Raw genomic sequence first — 26,230 nt, 5'->3', positions numbered from 1 at the left:
TACAATTAAATAGGAAATACTTTGGTCTTTGTTTTCAGAACTGGCAGTCATACCTTATTAGGGGAAAGGGGAAGCTTACAGTTAGAACCAATTATATAGAGGGAGAGAGTTAAATTCATTGTGGGAAGGTCATGGAATGCCTTTTGGGGAAATACCTGTGCTTCTGGGGAAAGGAAGAAAAATGGGCATGGAGCTGCTTTTCAATCTAAACTCTTGTAGGTACAATGAGTTATGGCAGAGATCATAAACGAGAGTTATCTGACTTTTATTCTGAATAGCAATTCTAGTGGATTTTTAAGGTGATAAAAATTATCTGTGGAGAACTCAGATTTGAGGGATATGAATATGTATTGTGGTTGTGTGGGGATATCTAGTGTGGTGAGTGTTCTGATAATATGGTAAGATTTGACAAAGGTTAGGGAAGAAGTGGAGTGTTGAAGTAAATTTGTGTATATGGGTGATAGTGATGCTGTTGGACCAATTGTCAGTGGTACAGATTTCTGAAGACATGCAAAATTGTAAGCCATCCTAGTATAGCTTAGACCAGAGATTTTGAAATCAGATTATCTGTTATCCTTGTGACATTTTTGTTGATTTGTCAAACCTTTGATTTGGTTTGACTTGGGATGCTGCCCACCTGTACCTGTGGGTTGGGCCCGCTGTCAAAAGGATCACAGGATTTCTCTCTTATTACATATATCTGTGCTGTAAGGATGAATGGCAAATATAGGTGAGGGCTGACAAAGGTGATTCTGTATTTTTGAGAGGTAATACAGTTTTGTTCAAAATGGTGTAGAGTTGTACTTAACACAGTGCAGAGTGGTGCTAATGGAGCAAATACCACCTCTGCCCTAGAGTGCACTTCTCTTGTATTAGTTTAGAGATCGCTATATGGCGTAGTGTAGGGATGCTTTTGGTTTAGCAAGCTGAAGTCTCACTTCTAGCACTTGTTTCAGGGCTGAATCACTTTAAGACCAAAGAATGTAGCTTTCTGCTTAAGGACTCTGAGCAATGGCTCTACTTTTGTTTCTAAGACAGCTCTTATGCATTATCTTAAGTGTAATGTATTAAGTATAGAGCACTGCTGGATGCTTAGAAAATTTGTCTGTTATATTGCAATGCATCAGTGAATGATCTCTGTAGTAATGTGTCTGCCTTTATGCACGATGCATATTTCAATACCCTGTACTTTTTTTAGTGCACAATGCATGTTCATCGCTAGATTTACATACCCTCCACTATGCAGTGGATTCATTTCTGAACATCAGTAATGTTCCCAGTAGACTGTGCATAAACAGTGAGCTGGAAAGTGTCCCTAAAGAGCTGAGATACAATATCAACGTATTTGTGCACTGACACTTAGCCAAAGAGTTATGAGATGTTAAAAGACTTTCAATTTCTTTGCTAAAAGGTACAGATTGGGGTGGGGAGCTACAGATATGTATTGTGGTTAAAAAGAAAAAAGTACAAAAGTACTGGCGGTTCAAGTATGTTTTCTTCACCTTTGGAGAGCAGGGAAACCTACTAGTAGTAAAAACCAGCTAGTAAGGATCATTTGTGCTTGTACCCATCTTCAAAAAGCAAGGATGCTTCCAACCCAGGCTTTTGATGACTGCTGGCTGAACAGGTGACACAATGAGGAGTGATTCTGTGTATCAGAGGTAACTGATTTAATCATGCTGTGGTGTTGCATAGACAAGAGCATGAAAAATCCTCTCCTGTCAAAAGAACCTGCTGAACTACTTTTTATTTTTTGTTCCCTGTTCAATATTTCGACTTTATCCTAGGCTGACTCTGTTTATGCATGTATGTAGGTAATGCCACATTGTAATAGAAAACTCTGTTCTTCCCTGTCAGACTCTTCCTAACAGTAATGCACTAAAATGAATGACTTCAGCTCCTTGTTCTAGAAAGGTCACATGCATTAACAGTTCCTCTTTACTGAGCTGATTTGATCTGCATTGCACCTGTTATTTGAAGATGCTTGGTCACCCTGGACAGTATGACATGGAAGCAAGTACTTCTACACTGAAATCCCCACCCCTCTATAATAAAATAAAAGAAAAAAATTTGTCATGATGACAATGAACAGCAGCTCTGCTAATTTTTGGTATTTCTTCCAGCCTTCATACTTTTTGTGCTCCTTGACTATGAATCATCTTTAATGCATACGCAGCACACATCAGAATGTATGAACTACTTTCCTTACATCTACTCTGTGCAAAAGGCCATTATCTACTGCTTCTGGTTTAGGAAAATATTTTCCTGACAACAGAAGATTTATTCTTTCTTTTGTATAAAGTGAAGATTACTTTTTCATATTCATGTAATATTGTACTCATCTGGAACATTCTGTAGCTCACTGAACTCTGTGCAGCACCACAATATGATGTGAAAAAAATAAATCAGCTTCAAACTATTACTGTAAGATAGTGATAAGTATAGACACAAGGCAGGAATTGAAATGTAAACCATAAACTATTTTGGTTTTCCACAGGTATTTATATTCTTGAACTTGTCCTACCCTACGTCTTTCCTGCCCTACTCATTATGAACTTTCTGCACTCTATCAGCAATATTTATTTGCATAAAATCACTACCTCTTCCACATTCTCCATGATGAATCTCACTTGTGTTTTGTTGTTGAAACACAACCAACAATTTGCATTGTTCAAATTAAAGCTCCAAAAACATTCTATTTGCATCAACCTTGTCCTATCAGGAATCTGCAGTAAACTTTTCATACTTAATCTTCCTTCCCTTTATTTTTCTGGCAGTTACCCTTTCCTGGAATGGATCTAAATAGTATTTTCTTCTAAGGATCTGGGTTTTGGTTCATGAGCTCTGTCTTTGTTACTCTGCTAATGCTGTGCTGCTACTTCTCGTGTAGTCTCCTATGGTAACGCTAATTAAACTGTGGACTTCCAGGCTGTTTACAGATCATAGTTCAGATCAGTTAAAATTTGTGGTATATTCTTACAGTGTATTTTATATTTAGCACTCTTTTTCTAGATTTGACAAATTTGTTCTCTTCTTGCATCCACTCACTTGGATACAAGAACTCATGTTGCACTAAGCATCTGAGAGTTGCCTCTATTTTTTAAGCCCCAGGAGTTGGATATTACCTACCCACATCATATGACAGTTTTGAGATATTGACTTCTACCTTTGGATTATTGTTGATTACTCTTATAGTCTGCTAGACAAGCCATTTTTGCTTTCTTTTATGTTCTGTTTACTGGTTAACAAAAACTTGTTCACTCAGGTTGGAAGAGTTTAATGTCTTCAGGTGTGGGATGTATAAAAGGGAGAATAAGCATGTCGTGCTTGGATGGTGGTCGGTATTTTGTCTGGATAATTTAGAGGCCTTGTTGTCCTTATTCTTACGCCATCTCTTATTCAATTACATCAGTAAATTTACAATACACATTAGATGCTTTATTGCATTCTCTTCCCAGTTAATGAATGGGCTAATTTGAGCAGCTAAGTCTGTTTACAAGGTGATAAGAGAAAACAGAAGTTTCTTCCTGTTATCCTTTCTAAGATTATGTGGCTTGTAGAAGTGATGGGGATGTAACAAGAAATTCTCAACTGCTGGTTTGATTCTTCAGGTGAAGTATTACTGACAGAAAACTGTGGATCAGTAAATGGACATGATGGATTCTTGAAATTCTTTTGTGTGCACAGTGCTGTTTTCTAGAATTTAGGTACTTTGTTCTTTCAATACTGAATTTCCTTCTAGAACCTCATTCCTATCTGCGAGATTGTTGGGATTTCTTTCTTGCCTTGTAACTTTGACTTTTCATTTTGAAACCATTTATAGACAGTTCCAGCACTTTGAATCACTGTCTTATATTGATCTGAACTGCATTGCACTGAACTGGCCATCTGATTCTGGACTGCAGGTGTCTATGTGAAAAGATGTAAGTGGACTGGGGGAAAATGAATTTTACACGCTCATTTTGCTATCCAGACCCAGTAAAGATCTCACTGTTTTAATGATGATTCTGTGTCTTGTCAGAAGCCAGATCAATTTTAACTTTTTCTGTAGATATTATTCTTACCTTCCATTGCCTCTATAATGGGTTGTTCCATGCTAAAGTTTATTTTCCCTAATTTCCCTTGGTGTTTTAAATCTGGACACTGTTTACATGTAGACAAGTCCTTCTCTACTCACATTTCTTCACCTTAATTCCCTCACTACCATGCTTTATTTTGCTTGTTTATTTAACCTTCGCATTCTACTTCTGCCAATACTACAAATCTCTGCTAACAGTGTGAGTTTTAAAGAGCTTATAAATCCATCTTTTTACCTCCGAAACTTTTTTTCTATTTTTTATATATTTTATATATATATATATTTTTTCTAAATATTTGTACAGAAGTGCATGTTTACTTTTTTGCTTTTTGTTTTTGAGGTTAGAACTTACTACGGTGTGTTGGGTCTGAAACCAAAAGCAAACAATGTTGAGACAAGTATACACATTTGAGGGATTAGAAAATAAAATCAGAGCACGGTAAATCAGATATCTGTATAATTCCTTGGGGCTATTTTAATAAGAGCAATTTTTTAAAAAGACTGATGCTGCGTCAGTCTTTCCTGTTCATTGTCTGTATATATGTGCACATGTTGAAGATAGGTGTGTGTATATATATATGTATAGTATATGTGTGTATATATATATAGTATAATTTTCGCATTTTCTTCCACTTCTTTCCTCAAATATATATTCTTTTTTTTTTTATTGTCAGGGATGGTAACTGGAGTTATAGTATGAATTAAAACTGTTGGAAAACAGCTTTTCTCACAGTGACTAAACTGATAGAATTTTGCAACAAGTTTGTAGGAATGTGGTTCCACACTAATGATTTCTGTAATGCATCACAAAGTAATTAAAATAGTGTTCCTATGACCTGGAGTTGTCATCAGCTATTGGATTTCAAGGCCCTCTACTCCCTGAAAGTTCCAAATCTTACATTTCGTTTAAACATCAGCTATGGAGTGGGAAGAACTCTTCTATTGACTTGGGGTGGTACTTATGCTTGGAGTGTCTTCATTAAACACTAGAACCTGATGGAATTTATCATACCTTTTCTCACACAGCCAGACTCGTCATGCCAGTCTAACTGCGTGCATATGTGGTTGCTTAGTGAGCTGACCAGAAACTTACTGAAACTTCAGTTCACCTTGAAAAATAAGTTATTTTATCCTGCACCACTTTGTCTTGTCACTATGCAAATGTTTGTGCTGTCACAGAGCACGTGTGACAGAGGTAACATTATAATTTAAATGGCAATGCTTGTTCACAGCTGCTTATTACAGTGTATGTAAAGTGTTTTGTTCTAAGTAAAACTGCTCTGACTTGTTATGGCTGTGCAAATAATATCACCTTAACTGTTGTTAGATATGTGCATTTGTGGAGGAATAAAGTGTGATGAAATCTGATGTTCTCTGAAAAGCTAGGAAACTAACAGATATTTAGAAGGCAAGTAATTCATAGGAACTTTGTTTTAGTATATCCCAAAACTTCTTTGGAATCTTCCTCTGTGAAAATTTTGTGAAAAACTGTTGTATAGAAAAAGCAAGCAAACATGCTTTAGTTAAATCAGTTACTGCTTACACTTATCTGCCATCAATAAATGGACCTTAGCAGTATGTTCTTTGCTTTCTTCAGTGCAGGAGTATCAGGATCAATGGGTATGGCTTTGTGTTTCATCTGCGTCTGTGCCCTGTTAACCATTAGGCTGAAGAAGTTCCCCATGTACATGCTAGCTCTATGCTTTGAAATCGTGAAGTAGGAATTTCTATTATTGAGACCTCTTCCTTGATATTGATAATTGAGCATCTGCGGCGTTTTTTCTCTTGCAGGAACTGAAAATTAAAGTTTAGTGGAAAGCTCTGAAAGCATTAAAGGGATTATTTGAAGAGGTCTTTGTATGCCCTGGGCTTGAGTTATCATTTGCATGATTCTAACTTAGAATAATACCGACAAAATGAAAAAAGAATCAGGCCAGAAGATGTTAATTTACATTTTCAGCTTCAGAGCAAAACACAAATGTACTCTTCTGGGCAAATTTTAATAAGCTTTTGGTCTTTGAAAATGTAAATAATTTATTGAAATTCTACTGCACTTCCCATGTTTCAGAGGAGTAAATGCTAAAATTTGCAAAATAAAGTAACTTAAAAACAATGAAAGTGGATGGAATGGTGACTAAAAATGCATTATGGTCTTAAAATATTAGTTAATAATACTGAATTGAGTTAGGAAATGTAGATCCAAACATGAAAGATGTTTTCCACTTTTGATTTAAGGGCAGCTTCAACTGATACTTTGTTTACCTCTAATTTTCTGCTTAATCATGCTTCCAGTTGCCAGCAGTGTTGAGACAGATAATGGATGGCAGAATCTGGCCTTGTTATTTGTAACAAAATAATCTTAAACTAAACGATTCTATTTCTATCTGAAGAGTCTTTGTGACATCCCAATGTTTGAGTATTTTCTGGAATGCTATTTATTCTCTAAATGTAATAGCTTTCTTATTCAAAAATTAAAAAGAAGGGAAGAAACAGTTTGACTAATGTATAAATAAAATCTGACTCTTTGGCACTCTTGAATCTGTGATTTGTACCTGCTGTTACGTGCCAGGAACAGTCAGGGTGATGGGTAGCTCTGGGCTATCTTCTCCAAGTGTCTTTAAAAGGAAATTGAGTGAAGCAAAAGTTACAGCGCTGAATGTCTCTCAAGCTTATGTTTTGGGTTTTGTTACTCTTATAGCCAGAGCAGTTAGTGCATTATTTAACTATTCATTTCAAATATCTTATTTGGCTCTGACAATTTATTCATGTGGATTCATAGGCTGTTTCATTATGAAAATTTTAAATGCACATAAACATCCCTTTTTAGCTTCATGGTTATGCAATATTAATCTGTTACAGAATGCAATTTCTAACTTCCTCTTTTCAACAAAGTCAGTCAGCCTTTCTAGTTTCCCATGCTCACCAAATGGGCTCTCTGATAGGAATGCTCTGTAATACTAATTTTTATGGTATATGATACATCACTATAGAAGCATTGGGGATGCATAGTGTAAAATTCCTTAAAGGAATCCTAGATCTGAATGCGATAGAGACTGGCTTTAAGTTCTCTTAGAATAACTGGCTTATAATCTGGATGTAGACAGTGGGTTTTGTTTTACTTTCATTTAAGATGCTCCTCCTGCATTTTATCTCTATAGCATCAGGATTTTATGTGCTGGAGATTTTTCTGTTTTAGTATTGGTATCTACTAAAGCTCACAGAAAATTATTCAGAGGGCATAGTTGGTAGTATGAGAAGCATAAAGTAGCTTAATTGCATAGTGCTAGAAGTCTTGCTATTTCTCTACTTGTAGAGTCTACTTGTAGAAGAAGGTCCTATGGTTTGACAATTTTGTTATGCTCCTCTGAAGAAAAACCCTCAATAGTAAAATTTCATTAAAATGTCTTAGATCTTGTTGAAGCTTACAGATTTTTAAATACTCAAGCTTTTATTGTAGAAAATATTCCAGCACTTCAAAACCATGGCTTTGGTTTGATCTGCTGTATCTCTACTCAAAGTTGTTATAATCATAGAAACACAGAATAATGCTTAGCTTTGACATAGTTTGCTATTTTCTATTTTGAATTAAATCCTCTTTGTCTTTTAAATTATCTATGAGTTTTTACCAACCCTGTAGAGATGTCAGACCTTAACAAATGTTCACAGTTCTACTAAAAGGGGATAAATGAATAAGAGCAAGAGTTTGAAGTAAAAGTCCATCTTTAGAAAAATTACAATATATTTCTTAATTAAGTATGTTTTACTGTTTTTTGTAGTACATGGGAAATGCATTAAATGCTAATTTTTTTTCTGTAAAAACTGAAATTTACCTTGCAGACAAACTAACTGGATGTTGGTTTGGCAAGTATGAATCTTGGAAGCTATTATTTGCAGATTGGTAACATAGAGGTTTTGAGACAACGTAGGCAGTATGTTGTGTCAGTATTTCCCCTTTACTAGAAGAGTAAATCCATGCATAATATTCACTGCGACTGTGTGTATTATTTTAGTTCTGCAATGTAGAAGCATGTCGTGCTCATACAATGACTGCTTTGCTTTTGAAGTGGGATGCTAGTGACTGTTTCTATGAAGTTAACAGCAGTATGTAAAAACAGTGCATCTCAGAGTTGACTTCTATCTTTTGTCCTTTTCTGTATTTTTATGTGCTTTTCCTGTGAACATCTTTACAGTGCAAGTTCATATTTATACTGCAAAATTGCAAGATGATAATAAGAGATAACAGAGTTACTTATCTAATCAATAAAATAATGACTACGTGCTTCATGCAGGATCGGAAACAATGCTCAGCATGCAACTTCACCCTGTAATCAATTCCTTCAGAGGCCTCCTAGGATCCCCTATTGTGGTTGAATAAATCATACACTCATCCTTTTCTTATTACAACTGGTTACTGCTGGCTGATGCGTCTGTACAGTTTTGCCCTCTATGACCGAAGCTTACCTCCATCAATCTGTGATAATAACCCCAAGTGAATGCATTTTTGAAGGGATGCATCCTTGATCTGCCAAGAAGAGGACAGTTGCATGTGTATATGTCTGCTTCCATAAAGGTGTTTTATTAAATTCAAGGTTTATCATTAAAATAAACTTTGACCAAAAAATATGTGTTTACACATATTTTGAAAAATATGTTCTTTATGTTCTTTATAGTCTAGTAACTTCACAAAAAGAGGAGGACTTATTTAAAAGAATCAGTAAAAAATTAGAGAACATGTAAATTTTTGTTTTCGTCTGAAGAGGGACATTCTTTGAAAATTCATGGTATTACCAATGGAGGGATAAAAAGTAATAATATCATGTTTGTTTAGAAATGAAGCTGAGGGAAAATAACGTGGTTGCCCAATGTGTTTGCAGAGGGGAGGGAGGAATCTGTGAAATCCTTACCGCAATAGACAGTTTTCACTCTTACTTGGCTCATATCACTTTTCATTGCATTAGTAAGCACATGTAACTATAAATTTGGTTCCAAGTTTTGTTTCCTTTTGTGGACACTTAGTTGTGATATATCCGTGCATACCAGATACTGGTTAAACTAGAGCTAACCGTGATTCAGAGAAATAACATTATTTCCATTAAATATACTTCCTTAAGTTCATTGTTGTCACTTCTGGATCAATCTTGCATTTATGTGAAAGAATTAGCATAGCAATTGTATTCCTTACTGTATGTGTGTTTGTGCATGTATATATATATGTATGTATGTTTGCAGGCCGAAGAATTTGATATACACACATATAAAAATGGTATACAAAATATATATAGATACAGAGTATATATGTACCTACATAAAATTATTTTGCCTTGCATATCCCTCTTCAATTCAGGTTTGGTTTCATCAGCTGTTAAAAGCAGAAAGGGCACCTCGCTAGCTGCATTTTAAGAATGTTAATGAGCTCCATGGACTTCATCAAGGTTAAATGTCAGTTTTATTTTCATATGAATGATGTGCAGTCAGTGTGTGCTCTGTCACATGGCAGTCAACATGAAGCAGTAAAACAGCTTTGGTACGTAGGTGTATTCACATATGATTAGTACTATAGACCAGGCAAAGTGTATTTTTAAAGCAGCTTTACCAAGTTAATTAGATTGAATGAATTCTCCACTACAGTCTGGTCTCAGCTAAAAATACTTATCTAAAATATTCCTCCCATTGTCAACATTTAGTTATGCAAGACTTGATTAGAAAAAGTGATTGAATGCAATAGATGTCTATCAAAAAGAGACTTCAGGAGAAACACATGCATCAGTAACGTTTAATTTTACCAGGAGCAGAAGATCCATTTTTCATGCAGCATATCTAAATGAAGAAACCCCTGCCACAAGAAAGACAGCATAAATGAGTGTCATTCTGTATGTGCTGCTTTGCAAGAGTGCTACTTAATTCTGTTTATGGCTTTGTCCTTTTCAATTCTATCATGAAAACATTGTCAGATTAAAATAAACTGTTATTCCAACACCACAATTATATAAATACACAAATGTGAAGTGCATCAGTGCAAGGAAGTGAAAAGCAATGTTTTTTGTTTGAAATCTATTTTCCAGTTCTATCACTCATCAGAGGGAAACTTAACTCTAGCTGGTGTTAAGAGTAGATTATTTTTCTAGTTAAGTGTACTTGTTGTAAGAGCTGAAGGCTAACTTTGAGAATGGGTTGGCAGGGAGAAGAGGAAAAGAGCAGTGGCACTCTGTAGGGACTGAATGTCCTGTGATTTCAATGTTCAGTGATGTCATGGTGTTACACCACATAAGAGTTTAGCTGTTACCTTGGAAGATTCATTCTGCTGTGGCTCTAAGAGAGAAAGCTGCAGACCTCCATTGTGGTTAGGTGTTGGCAGATCTCAATTATATTCTGTGAAAGGTAATGAGGATGCCTGAGGCCTTTTCTAGAGGTCACAGTGAAGTAAACAACTGTAGATTGCCTACAATGTAGATACAAGTATAACTATTTGTTCTCTTTCTCTTATTGTGGTGAACATACAAGTTGCTTTATTCAGTTGAGTAATAAGAATTTCTAACAGCAAGTCTAGGGGTCAAATTCTGTACTGTTCTTCACTGGAACAGCCAGAGGGAAACTAGTGGCTTCCAGAGGGGTCTATGCAGTCCTTTTGAGAGACCCAACCATTGTGGTACTGATTTAATTTTTTTGTTTCTTGATTTCTTTCATTTGAATTATTTCACTGCTGAAATAGTTAAATAATTATTTTGCTGGAGAGCAGGAAAGAAGCCCTGATTTCATAGCTCAGTAGTTATAGCACTCATACGGGCTGTGGAAAGCCTCTATTTGCCTCTGCTGCAGTTAATCCTTACTTACATAAAGTTAAATCAGACTACTAGAAAGATGGAGAGACCATTCCCAAAGTGCTGTTTGGCTCATGGACTGAAACCTACCTGCTGAATGCAAGGATAAGCAGGTCTGGAATCTGAATGCTGTTCTGTTTAGATGAGTTCTTTGATCCATAGTTTAGTGGTTATTGAAGGGCAGTAGCTCTCTAGTTCTTATGACCATCTGTAGATATCAGAAATGCTTCTCAGCTGAGTAGTTATCAGAGTAAATTTTTCTGTAAGAATAAAATCTATTTTGCCAAAAGAGCTTTCTAGTTATTAAAATTACATTAACATTCTAAGGCTTTTTGTTTGGCAGCAGTGAAGTTTTATAAGGCTTCCTGAGCAGACAATGAGCTGATGTGTGATGAATATTTGAACAAGCAAGAATATGTTTGCTTACTGGATGCATTCAGGGAGATGCACAAAATCTTCACTGGGATTGTTTTGTGAAGGATGATATACCAGGGAACTGTCACAAAATCTGAAACTCGGTGCTATTCATTCCTAAGGGGTCAACTGAAAAATCCAGTTCCTGAAATGAGCAATATTAGCATTTCCTTTCAATGGGAGAGATTATATTTAGCACCCAAACCCACTATTAATGCTGACAATACTGACAGTCTGGTGCGTGAATTATCAGAGCATTAAAGGCATAAAACCCTACAGAAAACAAAACTATGGCGATTGGCTAGTGATGGATTAATTGTTATTCAGTAGCCCTCATGAATCTGTAAAATTACCTCTCATTATCAAAATAGCAATCATAGCCTCTCTTTTAATGTTGTTTGGTATTTTCCATGACAGTACTGGAGGTATTCATAAAACAAATGATAAAGCTATAAAAAGAAATGTGTAAGTTAAATATATAAATGTGCCAAGAGTTGCTACCTAACATGGCAATCATTCATTTAATAATTTGCACTTTGGCAATGATGAAATTCGTAAGTTGACAGGAATAGCAGCAGTAAAACATACCAGAAGAAAATTATGCTGATGTTGCCAGGTTTTTAACGTTCCAATTGTCAGCGTCAGGGGCAAAAACAGTTCTTGCAGGTGATGAAGACTAGGTGAATATCAAATTAGTATATTTTGGAAATTACCTTTGTAACCTTTCAATGAAGTAATAAAATGTACTTATAGGAGAGAATGATGAGTCTCAAATCAAGTGCCTGGCAGCTGAATGCACATGAAAATTAATATGCTTCATATACAGATTGGTTCAGTTTTTGTAGATAAATTTTTGTCAAATTGTAACTTCCAGTGGATGTAGGTATATAAACATGACACCAAATTTAGTTTTCTTTACTTGAAACATACACTTTGATGCTGAAAAACCTCAAAATTTTGAGGTACCTCTCCACTTTAGCTACTTGCTTTTCTTGGAATATGCATGAGACGCTTTTTTTTTTTTTTTTAATTACATGTAAATTTTTGAATAATACACCAAACACTAAGAATTTGAGAGATACAGTTGTGCGAAACTTTGTTTATTTCAATTCTGTACAGGAATATGGATGAAGATACTAAGAAGAGTCAATATGTATTACTGCCAGCAGGAGAGTCTAGAAGTGGATCTATGAGTTGCATATTTTCTAAGGAGTCAAATTAAAAACATGTATCTAAATGTTATTCAAACACAAACAAAATCTTGTTCTGGAGGTTTTCTGTTGTTATGACATCAGAAAATGCACAAAGTGCTTCAGACATGCCTCACATTACATTATAACTTGTGTTAAATAAGGCATTAAAATTAGCAGATGATATCAAATATTAAAAAAAAAAAAGAAGACTGTTCTATAGAAATTTTGATAGATGGCTTATTTTTCTTCACCTTCACCATGAAGTGCCACCTTCATCTCCCGCTCTAGTCTTCTATTGATTCAGGAGTGGCATCATCTGAAGAATATTGAGCTCTAACTTTGTGACATGTGTTATTTCTCTGGGTCTCTGGACACTTGTTTTACTTCTGTGTTTTGAAATTATTTTTTCTCTCTTATGAAACACAAATGTCATTCACTGTCCAGTTCATTTGGAACTGTGTAACCCTTACCAGAACCATAGCACGCTGTCCTTCCTATCCCCAAAACACTGGACTTCAGTTTGAAGCAAATATTTGCCCCAAGGTTCATGCTAAATTTCCAGCCTAAATTTCTCCAGTTTTAATGGTGAAATATGCTCTCAGGTCTGCTACAGTACCTCACCCCAAGCACCGTTACTGTGAAAAAGCTCATCTCTAAAGATTGCCCTTAGTGTGCACATACATGCAGTAAGATGTGTGATTCCTCAGAATTAAACTGCAGGAAGAGAAAATAAGAATAAGGAGAGGGGAGGAGTAATGTAAAGAAGGAGAAGATTAAACCATTTGTGCTTTATCCAAGTTTGATAATTGCCTTCTTGGATTAATTTCATCTAATCCGTGTAGCTATTGATTTGACAATAATTTGTGTTACACTATATAATTAACCATGCTATACCATCTTTCTTCACTTTTGAATTATATTTCCTTAGGCTTTTTCACTGAAACATTACTGATTGCATATAAATTAGAATAATTAGTAGCTAAGAAAAGTTAGCAGTAGATGGCACTATAAGGTGTTAGCTTAATTTATATGATTTCCACTGAAGAGCTGAATCCTGTCTAGCATTCAGACTTGAAAATGCATTGGTAGTTCAACTTAAACTCCACTGTAGGGGTAGAAATACTTGTTGTAGCTAGTTGAATTTCATTTTTAAGATTTGCTTTTGAAAAACAAAGCTTTGTTCTTATTTTATCAATATTAGTTTGTAGTTGTCAGTAAGTATCAGTCTCTTCCTTACGGAATTTATTTTTGCTGCTCATAATTGCCTCAGTTTCCACCAAAATCTTTTGAAGAAACAGTTTTGTCCTTTACTGGGCTTGAAGAATATTATCATTACTGTTCCAGTTTTGAAATTCCTGTCTATGTCACTGCCGTAAATAACAACACTGTATCTGTCCATTGTTGTTCTACATTTTCAAAATGTATTAAGGATCCAGAATATGAAATATAACAATGTCAGCAGAATTTAGAAGTACATAGAAAAACTGTTAAGAAATCTCAACCTGTAGCAAGTGTTTCTTTCCAGATATGGACTTGTGTAACTTAGACCTTAGCTGAAAAGAGGACAATTTCAGGCTTCTGGTTTTAGAACCCACAGCCCTGAGAATGAGAACAGCTTTTTTCATTTTGTAAAGGGACATTGAGTCCTTTTCTATATATATATAAGCAAGAAATTGGGATTTGTGGTTTCTTTTAACAATTACATTTTCGTTTGCTATCTCACTTGTAGCATTTTCTTCTGTAGTATCCATACATCATGTAACTTTATTGCTGTTAGTAATTTGCTTTGATAGAAAATTTTGGGAACCTTTGTTGCTTGGGAACACTTCCAGTAAGTGATGTCAGTAATGACTTATCCTAGCAGCAAGATTGAATAGTTAAAACTTAGACTGAGAACTCCAATGTTTGTTTTATTTAATATTTACTTGAGTGAGTCAGTATCTATTCATTATCCCACTTCCAAGAAGTGCTCCATGGTCCTTCTCTGTAAGCCATAATGCAAAGCTATTGAATTGTGAACATGGAAGAATGTGCTTGCCCTTAATCCTGAAAAGGTATATGGAAATGGTTATTTTTAAACACAGATGTAGAACTATTTTCAATAGGACTGTTGCAATAAATAGAGTTCTAAATAGATGTATTTGTGAGACTGGGAACTTCAGAAATGTGGCTCTGCATGTCTCTGCTAATGAGATTATAATTTAAGGTGAGTTTAGGAATGTCATAATTTTGAAATTCTCATTAGTGATTTGGAAGACAACAATTACTAATTTTAAATGCCTTTTTTTTTTTCTTTTTCCTCTTGGTAAAACTACAGGATGTATTTGATTTCTAAAGCTAGATAGCTTTTATTTCCTTCCAATTTTATATCTATGAACCCACAATCTTATTCTGAATGTTGCAATTTATGTCTAAATTTAGTGTCAAAGCAGATGAATTTTTAATCTATTTACATCTTTGCTTTTGCTTGTTTGCTTCAGGACTTTAGTCCATAGAGCAATGCTTTGGAGCTGTTAAATGTGGGAACAAGGAGCATCAATATATTTTAACACTTGCCATAAGAAATTGAACTGCTCCTTTATTACTTCTGGCTGTGCGTCTCCGCAATCAGTGGTTAAGTTGAAACCAATGTATGGCTCCTGTGGAAAAGTAACTGCTTACATACTGAAACGCTCTATTTGAAGTATGTTACTGTTGCACGTCAGTAGAGATTGCACTTTTCAATTGGGCACAGGAATACTTTCCCTTGTCCAGGTATCAGTCTTGAAGAGGTTCTTTGCTTCTGTTGTCATAGCAGTGCTTTGTTTCTTTGCACCGCGGTTTACGGAAGAAATGCAGGTACCTGACACACGAGTACAAGATTAGAAAGGTTTTTTTCTTCCTTGGATTCAGAATATTATTCATTTGTATGAGGGTGGTTGCTGTTTTTCCACGCAGACAACTCATGTTCTGTTTTCTCTGGCAGCTCTGTGGCCACATCACAATGAACATTAAGCATTTTGCTTTTCTTATTAGAGGAAAAGGTAGTAACTAACATCCAGACAGCAAAGTAGAATGAGCTGTAGGCATTCCTTTCATTAACTTCTTGTTTTTGCTTCCCGATGATTTCAGTGTTTAACTAGAACAACCCTTTGCTTGCTGTTCTTCATTGAACACGACCCTAGGTGTCCCCCTTTCTTCATTTCAGTAATGATTTCTGGCAGGAAGTTGAAAAATTCAGCCTAGCTGTAGGTTAGTGTTGTAGGAGATAACTGGATGGTGAGAATCTCAAGTGTCTTAAATGGATTATAATTAATTACTAATTTGATATCTGTTCATTTCACCTGAATACATGCTGATGCATGACTTGTTCTGGCCTCATTGTTTTAATCTGTTAAATGTTTTCCCATGAGGGTGTGGACATGACTCTTAGGTATTCTCCTGTATCTCCTCTGAAACTTGGCTTTGAGTAGCATCAATTCTGCTTTGTGCCATTAGATTTTGTTTGTATAATTTGATTTATCTATTCATATGTAACAAATGCACAGTTTTGCTGCCCTTAAGTCTCATTGTCTGTGATCAGCATGATCAGGGCAGCTATTCCATTAATAAAGTCCAGTGTCAAAAGCTTTTTTAAAACATATTTTAATTAGTTTTTAGGAGTGTTTAAGAAAACTGTTTTGAAATCTGTCTGTATATAGATAGATAGATAAAGCTACACTAAAAACTTAACATGGTTTCAAACAGATCCTGCCTGGAATTTCCTGTTTTCTTACTGTTTTTCACCAAAATCAATTTAGACCACTTTCATTCTTTTATTCCCATAATTTGTATTATTTTCAGACTGGAAAAATGTGTGAATGGTATGGCTGCTATCAGGTCATGAAATAAATGTAAACAGAATGTATTCTGTGCCTCTGAAGGATGGACTCTGATGCCTTTTTTCATAGGGGGTTGGCACTATTCCTAGAACTGCTTGCTGATTTGATTGCACTCATCTGCAGAGCATAGCATGATGAGATGGTATGCAATATATCTCTCCTGAAAATGAATTTGTACTTGACTGTTCAGTCCTTGGTCAGCTGAAACACCTCTGAAATCTGCACTGTATTTGTTTGTTTTCCAATTATGAGTGTTGGAGAACTGTTACACTTGGTTCTACTTAAGACATTGCTACATTTACATTATTTAGCTTTCCTTATAAAGAAGCAGAGAAATCTTTATAACTAAACTGCAGCTATAAGTACAAATGCATCCCTCTTCTGAACATGAAAGTTGAGCCCTAGCATACAATTCTGGGTAGTTTTCTGCACTTAGACAAGAATGTCTCGTTCAGTATCTCTAATATCTAATTCAAGATATTGTATATGAGTGTACTTGTATGCACCATTGTAGTATGTATTACGTACTTATAATTATTTCAGAATTTATTATAACTGATCATGTTCCACAATAAGATTCATTGACTTTTTTGGATAAACAAACCCTTCACTTTGCTCCAAGAAAATAAGTAGCCTGTGCTGAAGAAATTCTTCCCTTCCAGGCTCAGTAAAGGTTGGATAGCATTGCCTAACTGTCCTCAATTGAGCAGAGAAATTTCAAGAATAAATAAATCAGTGTATGGCAAGAAGCCAGTAATTGGAGACTGGGGAAAAGAAAAGCTCATATAAGGTGGAAATTACACTGGATTCCAGTGTTTATTCAAATAAAAAACTTAAATGCTGTTAGAATTGGGCATATGTGTGTGAATGCCCACACATGCCCACACATAAACAAAATCTTGGAGTAATGCTAATTGTGCAGGTTAGGTAGAGGTGGCACTGTTTGCCTCAGTTTTGCTTCCTGTTTTCACAAGAACTTTCAGAATCTGAGTGTGAAATAGTAAGGAGATTATAGTTGAACTTCAGAGGACTGGTACTGACAGTATGCATGCTTCATCCTTTAATGACTCTATCTTCAAAGGAACAGTGCCATCTTCATCTCAGAATAGGCTTTATTAAGTCACTTTTTAAGCAGTGCTTGCTGTTTTTTGATGTGCTGGTCAAGCAATGATACTGAATGTGGTCATTTGGGAATACAAGCCTCATCAAACCATTTTTGAAAGTCTTCGCATTGTTTTCAATGAGTTTTTGATGGAACATTTTTTCAGACATTCTCTGTGCATTTTAAAATCATATTCTTCACTCTGCCTTTACAGCGTTCAGTTTCTGCTGCCCAGCTTTTTTTGAGTTTTCTTTTTTCTCAAATGCTATTTGTCTATAATTTTATTCTGACAACCTCTTGCTACACCTGGCACCTCAGCCCTGAAATATCATTCCTTTCTACATTGCCAGCATTTCTCTACCTTGTTTCAGATCTGCTAGGTAGCTACCTCTTGGTTTGCCAGCAGACTTTGAACCAGATCCTTCAGAAATACAAGAATTAGTGTGCTGCTTATTGCTACATGTTGTGCTAAACTGAAAACACGGGCTTTCATCATACAGGAACTGCATGATTGCAGGGTTTACGATACATCTTTAGACTAGAATTTCTGAAGTCAAATTCCTGTAGAATGAATTTTATTTTCACTATGCTTTGAGAATTCTATACGTTCTCTACTTCCAACTGCAGTATAAAATTATTGCAATTTCCTTACTGTGCAGTGTTTTGCAAGGAGTCATTGCCATCAATTCGTTTCTGTTGAAAATCATCAGAAAAGGATCAGTATATTAAAATTCTGCATGTGTGTGGCCAAATAGTAAGCATATATGTGCTTGCTGTTCCTCAAGTACTTTAGTGCAGAAAGGCTGATAATACCATATCAGATGTGTGTAAGATATGCTAAATAAGTGATTTTTATACAACTCATTGTTTTATACCAGTCCATTTCGTACTGACTTACTGCAATCCTAAAACTAATTTATTCAAGACCTTATCAGAAAAATCAATTTTTTGAACTACTTCACACTGTGTTTCTCAAAAGTAAATATCCCTAAAGTTCTTGCTCTTCCAGTCATTAAAACTGCATATACATATATATGCATTGTAACTTGGTGGGACGATTCCTACAGCTGTTATGTGGCCATCAATGGCAACAAGCTGTTCAGAAAGAACAGATTAATGAGTAGGCATTGCCCTCTACATCAAGGAAGGAATAGAGTGTCATCCAAAGATTGGAACATCTCCCCTATGATGACAGGCTGAGAGAGCTGGGGCTGTTGTTTGACTTGGAGAAGAGAGGGGGATTCAAGAGTGGCCTTTCAGTAGCTAAAGGGGGGCTATAAGTAAGAAGGGGATGACAGGTCCTTTAGCGGGGTCTGTTGTGACAGGACTAGGGGAAATGGTTTCAAATTAAAAGCAGGGTGGTTTGGATTGGACATGGTGAGGCGCTACTCAGGTTGCCCTGAGGGAGGTAGTAAATTCAGTACATTCAAAGTCAAACTGGATGGGGCTCTGAGCACCTGACTGAGCACCTACAGCTACTGGCTGTAGCTGTCCCTGATCATTGCCAGGGGGCTGGACTAGAAGACCTTTAAGGGTCTCTTCCATCTCAAGAGATTCTATGTTTCTGTATATTACACTTTCAACTGAACATTCTTTTCTTTTGACGTGCTTTTTGTGCTGTAGTTACAGCTAGAACCAGGAAAAGAATACTTAGTCAAATAAGATCTAATAATTTACTCTTTAATTGTAATTTATTAAGAGAAAATATTTCTAATGTTTCTATTTGTTTTTAATTTTATAATGGAAAATGAAGAAGCTGTGACTTTTGTGAGTAGTTTTTCACAGTTTAATCAGTAGGACTGTAATGGGTGCTAGCAAAAAGATTGAATGAAGTGAATGTTGTTAGATGTCACAATTAAAAAAGTGGATATGAAATTTGAAAATGGTGGGGTCTGGTGTGTCGATTGCACAATGCAATTACTGTTATTTCTCATCAGAAGGTGGATACACTTAATGCATTTAGGAAAGATCTGAACCAGTCTAGAGATTGAGATATTCTTTCCTGGCTCAGAAGACTAGACTCAAGCTGAAATATTAAAATAAAATGATTTTTAAACACCTTGGTCACTAACAAAACTGCTTGACTGTTCTGTGGATTGTTTTTTCTTCTCTTGTTGGATTTTATTTTGAGACAGATTGAGGACTGATTGAAATGCTAACTCTGTGCCATAGAAGAGGTTTCATTGGACATTAAGCAAAACAGAAATGTGCCTGTTCATTAGAAGATTTCTGAAACTAGCAAATAGACCAATGTTCAGCCCTGAAGCATTAAGGCAGGTAAATATAATGTTAAATTGGTTACCAAGGAGGTGTAGCTGGATTGAGTTGCTATGGAAATCTTTGGTCCCTGTTCAGAGAGGCCAGCGCTGCATTTGCAGTTTCTAGTTCCCTTGTGTTAACCAGATAATAATGAAAATGCAGGAGCAGAGGGAAGGATAGACAATATTTCTGTGATGTGAATCAGGATTTTGGAAAAGGACACTATAGTAGAAACTATAGAAGTATGAATTAAATGTGCAAACTTTATTTCAAATTCATACTGTTTTACCAATTGAGAGAATGTTCATATTGACAGTGAGAAAGACAAGACTCATTAAGGTGACCAAGTTACCATTATTCAGCTTACCTCAGTGGTTTTTAGCAAATCTCTAAGTGCAAATATGTTCTTATTATGGAATCTATGTGTTTCTCTGTAATGGACTTTAAGATCTTTGGGATTACTTCCTAGAGCATATGATTATACGTGGTAATGAATGAGAAGTAGATTAAGGACAATGAAATGCTAGGCCAACAGTACAATGTGATGTTTAAGCATAGCTTAATAATAGACTCTGTCACATATTTTGACAATGTAGAGTATATTGATTACACTCAATGTATGATGGTCTTAGTTCCCACAGGCAGCATGAATCTGTTGTGCATTTAAAAATAATGTACGGGTGATAAACTGCTTCAAATGATGCATTATGACTTACTGATGTTGGTAATACTAATAACTATTACTGTTGTAGGGCATGAAATCAGGTCAAACTGATAAAATATAGAATTAGAATTCTAGAATAGAATTCAATTCTAAAGCATAATTTTAAACGGAAACCAAATTAACCCAGCCTCCTTTCCAGTCTGTTGATTTCAGAATTCAGTTTATGCAGAATGAAAGCAAAAGGAAAATCCACAGAAGTGTTTTTAGAAAAATAGGACCTCTGACCTCTGGTGTGAGACCAACAAAATTTGCCTCTTTTACAAGATAATTAACTCTCTATTACCTGGAATTTATGTAATACTTTGAAATATGTACTTACAACAACAGATGGGGTGATTAAATTGTGACTTATTATTCAGTCCCCTAGCATCAGATACCATTGTTTGATTTCCATTTAGCAGTGTTGGAGCTGTTGTGTTTGTATGTGTTCAAGTTTTAATTACAATCATTTCCCATGTCTGATATTTTCTTTCATTTTTAATACAACTGATTAGTGCTTTAGAGCCTCCAACTTCACTTTTGCCATACAAATTAGACTTAAATTCTTCAAGGGTTGCAATATTAATATTTTCATAGTTGAGAGAGTTCATTCTTTTTTGCTAGTTTTCATTAGAGTATATTACTTTAAATTTTTGCTACTGAAGATTTTTATTCCTTAGGATAGTGAAGCTTATCGGTGACTCTTGTCTAGAATTTCTAAGGGTTATGGTTCTGGGTGCCTTTCTCTAGATAACAGTCCTATGCTGTGTTGTGAGGGATATAGATTTTTAAAAAAATTTAGAACCTTTGAAAATCAAAATGTAAGGGCGTAATCTAAAGAGGGATATTCTGTGTTTTCATGTTGACTGGTTGACACTTGATTAAGATCATTAATTAAATTTTAGTGGCGTTAGTATACAGTAGTGCTATGACTATCATGGTTTGGGGAAGATGTGTTACCTGTTCTGCACGTTCTAACAAAGCCTTCAGCAGAGGGAGAAATAAAAAAAACTGCCCCAGGGCTAATCTCTTAACAATCTCTAAGCTCAACTGAATGAGCTATCTAGAGCAATTTGGTTTATAATATATTATTTATCATTAATCACTTCGGAAAGTCTTGAACGTATTGTCTCTATACTGCTGGAAATGAAATGAAATATATTCCAGAGGTGCATAATCTATATTTAGATTATAGATATCAAAAGGCAAAAGTTTTGAGGCTGTGTTTAGAGTACAGTGTTTGGTGTTACCTGCCTAAAAAACTTATCAGTGGAACTCATGGTTAACACTGCAGGGAGAAACTCAGGGTTTGGATGACTTTGCTTAGTTGGTAATTTTCAATGTTCTCCATTCCCAGCATCTAACCACATGGCTGGTGGGATGACTACTGGTCCTGTTCTAGGTGTTTAAGTACTAGACTTATACAGTTAATCTCTAGTCTTTCCAGGATTGATATCTTGCAATATTTTCCTGCTTAAGCTAACCAAAATCTGTAAATACTAGATATTCTTCTGATATTTCTTGTAGTTTGATATAATTTAGAGTAATTTCTAGTTTAAGAACAAATAAACAATGTTTTCTGTGTTTGTTTGTTTTCATAAAAACACAACTAAGCAAACTCATTATCAATTTTAAAAGATTTACTTAGGGACCACTTTTAATTGTTGCAGGGAAATGAAATGCAGAAGCAAACTGATGGAAAGGCAATTCAGTAGATGACCTCTAATTTGGGCATGTTACTTGGGATACTTTCAGTACTGAAGATTCAGTGCTATGGTGTGAGATTAAGGAAAAAGCACACATTTGTGTATGAAACTTGAATTTGTTAAAATACCACTTGTTATGCTAGTGTAGGTATGCCTAGATGTAAACTGACTTTACTATCTCTGTAATGATTTGATAATAGTTGAAAACAGTCTTTACAAGTAAGTGTAACCTGTAGACACTTAGTGGTACGTATTTTTTTATTGTATATAAAAATGGTGTGTCATTAAGACAATTAAAAACAGTATTATTGTAATATGATACTATTAATAATGCTATTAATAAAATTGGTTTAAAGTATGATTGTTCATTTAGTCCTAGCTGAATGAACCACCCTCTATTGTTCCTGAGTCCCTTTAAATAAATATTAGCTGGTAGTCACTAGTTATATCACACATTTAATGAAAGTTATTGATCAGGAACAGTACTTTAAAAAGCTGTAGAACAATTCCTGCACTTCTTGTGGTAACTACCAGTTACCATAAATCAGCAAGATATCATGACCTGAAAAAAGTCCTCTAGCACTCATCTCATGAATTGAATTAGGGACAAAGAAATATTTTCTTTATGCATCCTGTCACTGCAGCTTCCATACCAGCAACTGGAAAAAATCCAGCTTGTGGACAAATCCAGACCTTGGAGAATAAATATTTGCAATAGACACATGTAGGCAGCTTTTACAAAATACAGGAAAATGTAGGACAGGGGCACAGTAGATTAAGTCGATGCTTAACCAAATGATAGTATTTTAGTTTATTATTTAAATGTCTTATTTTTCAGAATCTGCATCACATCCTTTCCTATTCACCTTTTCTGGGCCCTGTTATATGTATAACAGCATACTGTGCAAAACCAAGATTTTTCAGTGAGCAGAGCTATGTTTCTAGTCATGTTGCCATCCCTTAAATTTTCTTGCTTTATTAAGAACAATTTCTCTGCTTAATCGTATGCCACATGGTAAATTGTTTACAGTTGCTGTAGGTCAGAATTTTTACTTAAGGTAAGTTTTCATAAGCATTTTTAATCTTTTTGTTTTGCATCTATCGATGGAGGCTTGCTCTCAAACCAGAGATTTCATGCTGTTTGAAAATTCAGGAGAATCATTGAATCGGAAACAGATTTTGGCCTAATACTTGTATGTAGCAGAAAGATACAGTGGAAAGCCCAAATCCAGGGATTTCAGTCAAAATCTGACCTTGGAAGAACGACTGAAAATCCAGTTTGGAACGGGAATGGTGCTCTGTAGACGTGATCATTACAGATGTATGATAGCTACAGCAATATTAGCAGATCAACACAAACACATTTTAGCATAATCTCTGTCCTGTTTATGATGTGTGGGATTGCTGATGGATCATATCCCACAGCTGATATTGTGTTTCTTAATAATAAAATTAAGGTTCTAATACCTAGTGATTTAATTACATAAAACCTGAAATTAGAATCAGATTTTCCAACAGTCATTAGAGAGAAAATTAAAGGGTCAGACTTTGAAAAACTGCTCCAGACATCCATGTTCCCTCTTACTTCTCCCTCTTACTCTTAAAATGCTTAATGACAACAAGTTGAGCTTACTTGATAATCTGCTGATTTTTTTTCAGTGCTAAAATAAGAGCTAAACTCCTTTGAAAATATGACCCCAATGCTAGCAATTTGAGAGCTACTTATGTATTTTAAAAGGCTTAAAAGTCTAAGAATAGAGAGTTTCTGATCCCTTTTGAAGGGAAGTGGTATAAATGATAATATTTGCCCCACTGAGTGATGTGTTTAGCTTAGTTTTCAAGGGAAACAGGAAGACACTCCAGATCATATATGGAATAAATGCCTAAATGCCATTTAATTTTACAAGAATGGGTTATATATTTGTATTTATTTTATTTTATTTTATTTTATTTTTTTTTTGGCAGAAAACCTAACAATGGAAGATAATATTTACTGATTTGCCTTAACACAATTGTCTGAACTGTGCAATGCTGCTGTTCAGAGCTAGATTTGTTTAGATTGCCGGGCAAATATACAAACTGCAAGTCATGGAAAGAACGTGGTTAATTCTGAAGGTTGTTTTTCAAAAAAGATAGTCTGAAAAATAAATGAGCAATAGACACTGAGGGATATATTTTTTATCATCACGTGTACTGTTTGGGGCCTTATGAAGCATTGATGGGGCTGAGTTAGTTGTGATTGCTTTCAATAAATAAAGGAAAAATGAATTTCCTCAGCTGTAATTTCAAAACCTTCTGTTAATACTAGCATATATTTACACATTTTAGAAAGATTTAAATTATAAAAAGAGAGTTAATCAGTTTGTAATAATCATAGTCAGGGAGAAACTCCATTGACAATTGTAAGAATAAAAATAAGCGTCACAATCCATAATTGCTCTGTTTTAACTTTGTAGAGTCGGCCTTTGATTTAATGTATCAGTTAATTAAGTAAAATAATTACAGTTTTCTATTAAATAGATATTCTAGACATATGGTAGATGTTAATGGGAAAATATGAAGATCAGTAACCATGCTGCAGATGATACTGCTTCTCAGAGCCAATATAAGATGTAATTTTTAACAAGTTACTTTTACTTTACTAGACCCCAAAGTGCTGTCATTACTTAGCTCATTCCTCTCAAGCTCATAGAAATTTGGTATCATTGAGTATGACAGGATAATATGATGCACTCTATTTTTCCAGATTATAAAAATAAATGTTTAAGAACTAAGCTATCATCAAACGTATAAAAGAAAGTTTTGATGGTCTTATTGTGAATTGATTAAAGATGAGAAGAACTTTGGAAACAAATGCAGATTCATTAGCATCACCACATGGCATTTTTTTCTGAAAGGAAACAGAACTATGAAAACATCTATTCCCTTTAGGCAGATTTGATTTGAATACAGAAATATACCTTCAACTTTTAGAGTGCCCTGACTTTTAAGCAACATATCATCTTCTGGAGACATACTTTAATTCCATGCACGGAGGGGAAAAAAAAAAAAAGGGAAAGCTCCGACTTCTATCAATGATTTCTTTACTGCCTAAGCCTTGTTAAATGGTCAGCTATTTGGATCTAGTTCTTCCTGAATTACAATCGTGTCCCTGCTCTATTTATTGCAAATGTCAGTGTGCCTTCTTCCCAGATACGCACCAACATTAAGACAAATGTATGGTTTCTACAGCACTTCGAAATCCATTTCTGCACCATGAACTGTTGCTTCAGTTTTTTGAATGTGTAGAGCACAATTAGCCAGTACAGCCTTCAAAGGAAGCATACTTTTGCAGGCATAGCTGTTCTGGAAACTGTGCCATCCCCACTCAGTAGTCAGTGTGGGATGTTTCCCCTGTTGCTTCCTTTCATTTTTAGCTGAATTCCTCATCTCCAGTCACAGCAGCCTGAGCAGAGATTTTTGTATATCTCATTGGTGGCAGTTTCATTCAGATTGCATTCTTGTATTTTCCTTAGATTCATAATCTTTAGGTCAGAAAAAAAATCTTACTTCTGTGTTTGTGATATGTGATATACTGATTGAAAATGTATAATACTGTGGTAAGTAAATGATGGCTTGTAGCACTGACCAGAGCACTTTTAGTACACTGAAAGCTCCTTGCTGCTTATTTTACTTGTGTATGTACTGGGGGTTATGTACTTAACCAGCTTGCACTGCCCTATATTTAGTTCTAGCTCTTTTTTTTTTTTTTCTGATCAAAACCAGCATCATCCATGTATATATTTTTTTATTTAATTAAGATAAATTCCGCCTCTCAGACATAGTATATGCAACTTCTGAAGATCTCAAAAGTTCTCAACTTGTCAAGTACTTTGAATTTCAATCTGATAAGCACAACAGTATAAATCCAACTTTTAAGTATAGCACAAATGAATTTATTTTAACTAGAAAATGTACATCAATTGTGGTTTATGTTAATAGTATAAGACATCTGGGCACACTGTACAAATTTATTAGCACAGAGGTCTTAAGAACAGAGTTCAAGTGTATTTGGGTGTCTACTAGAATAATCTTTATGTAATTGCACAGGTGTTTTG

Source organism: Tympanuchus pallidicinctus, unplaced genomic scaffold (genome assembly GCF_026119805.1).
Source record: "Tympanuchus pallidicinctus isolate F22 unplaced genomic scaffold, pur_lepc_1.0 scaffold13, whole genome shotgun sequence".
Taxonomy (NCBI): Eukaryota; Metazoa; Chordata; class Aves; order Galliformes; family Phasianidae; genus Tympanuchus; species Tympanuchus pallidicinctus.
This window is presented reverse-complemented; position numbering follows the sequence as displayed.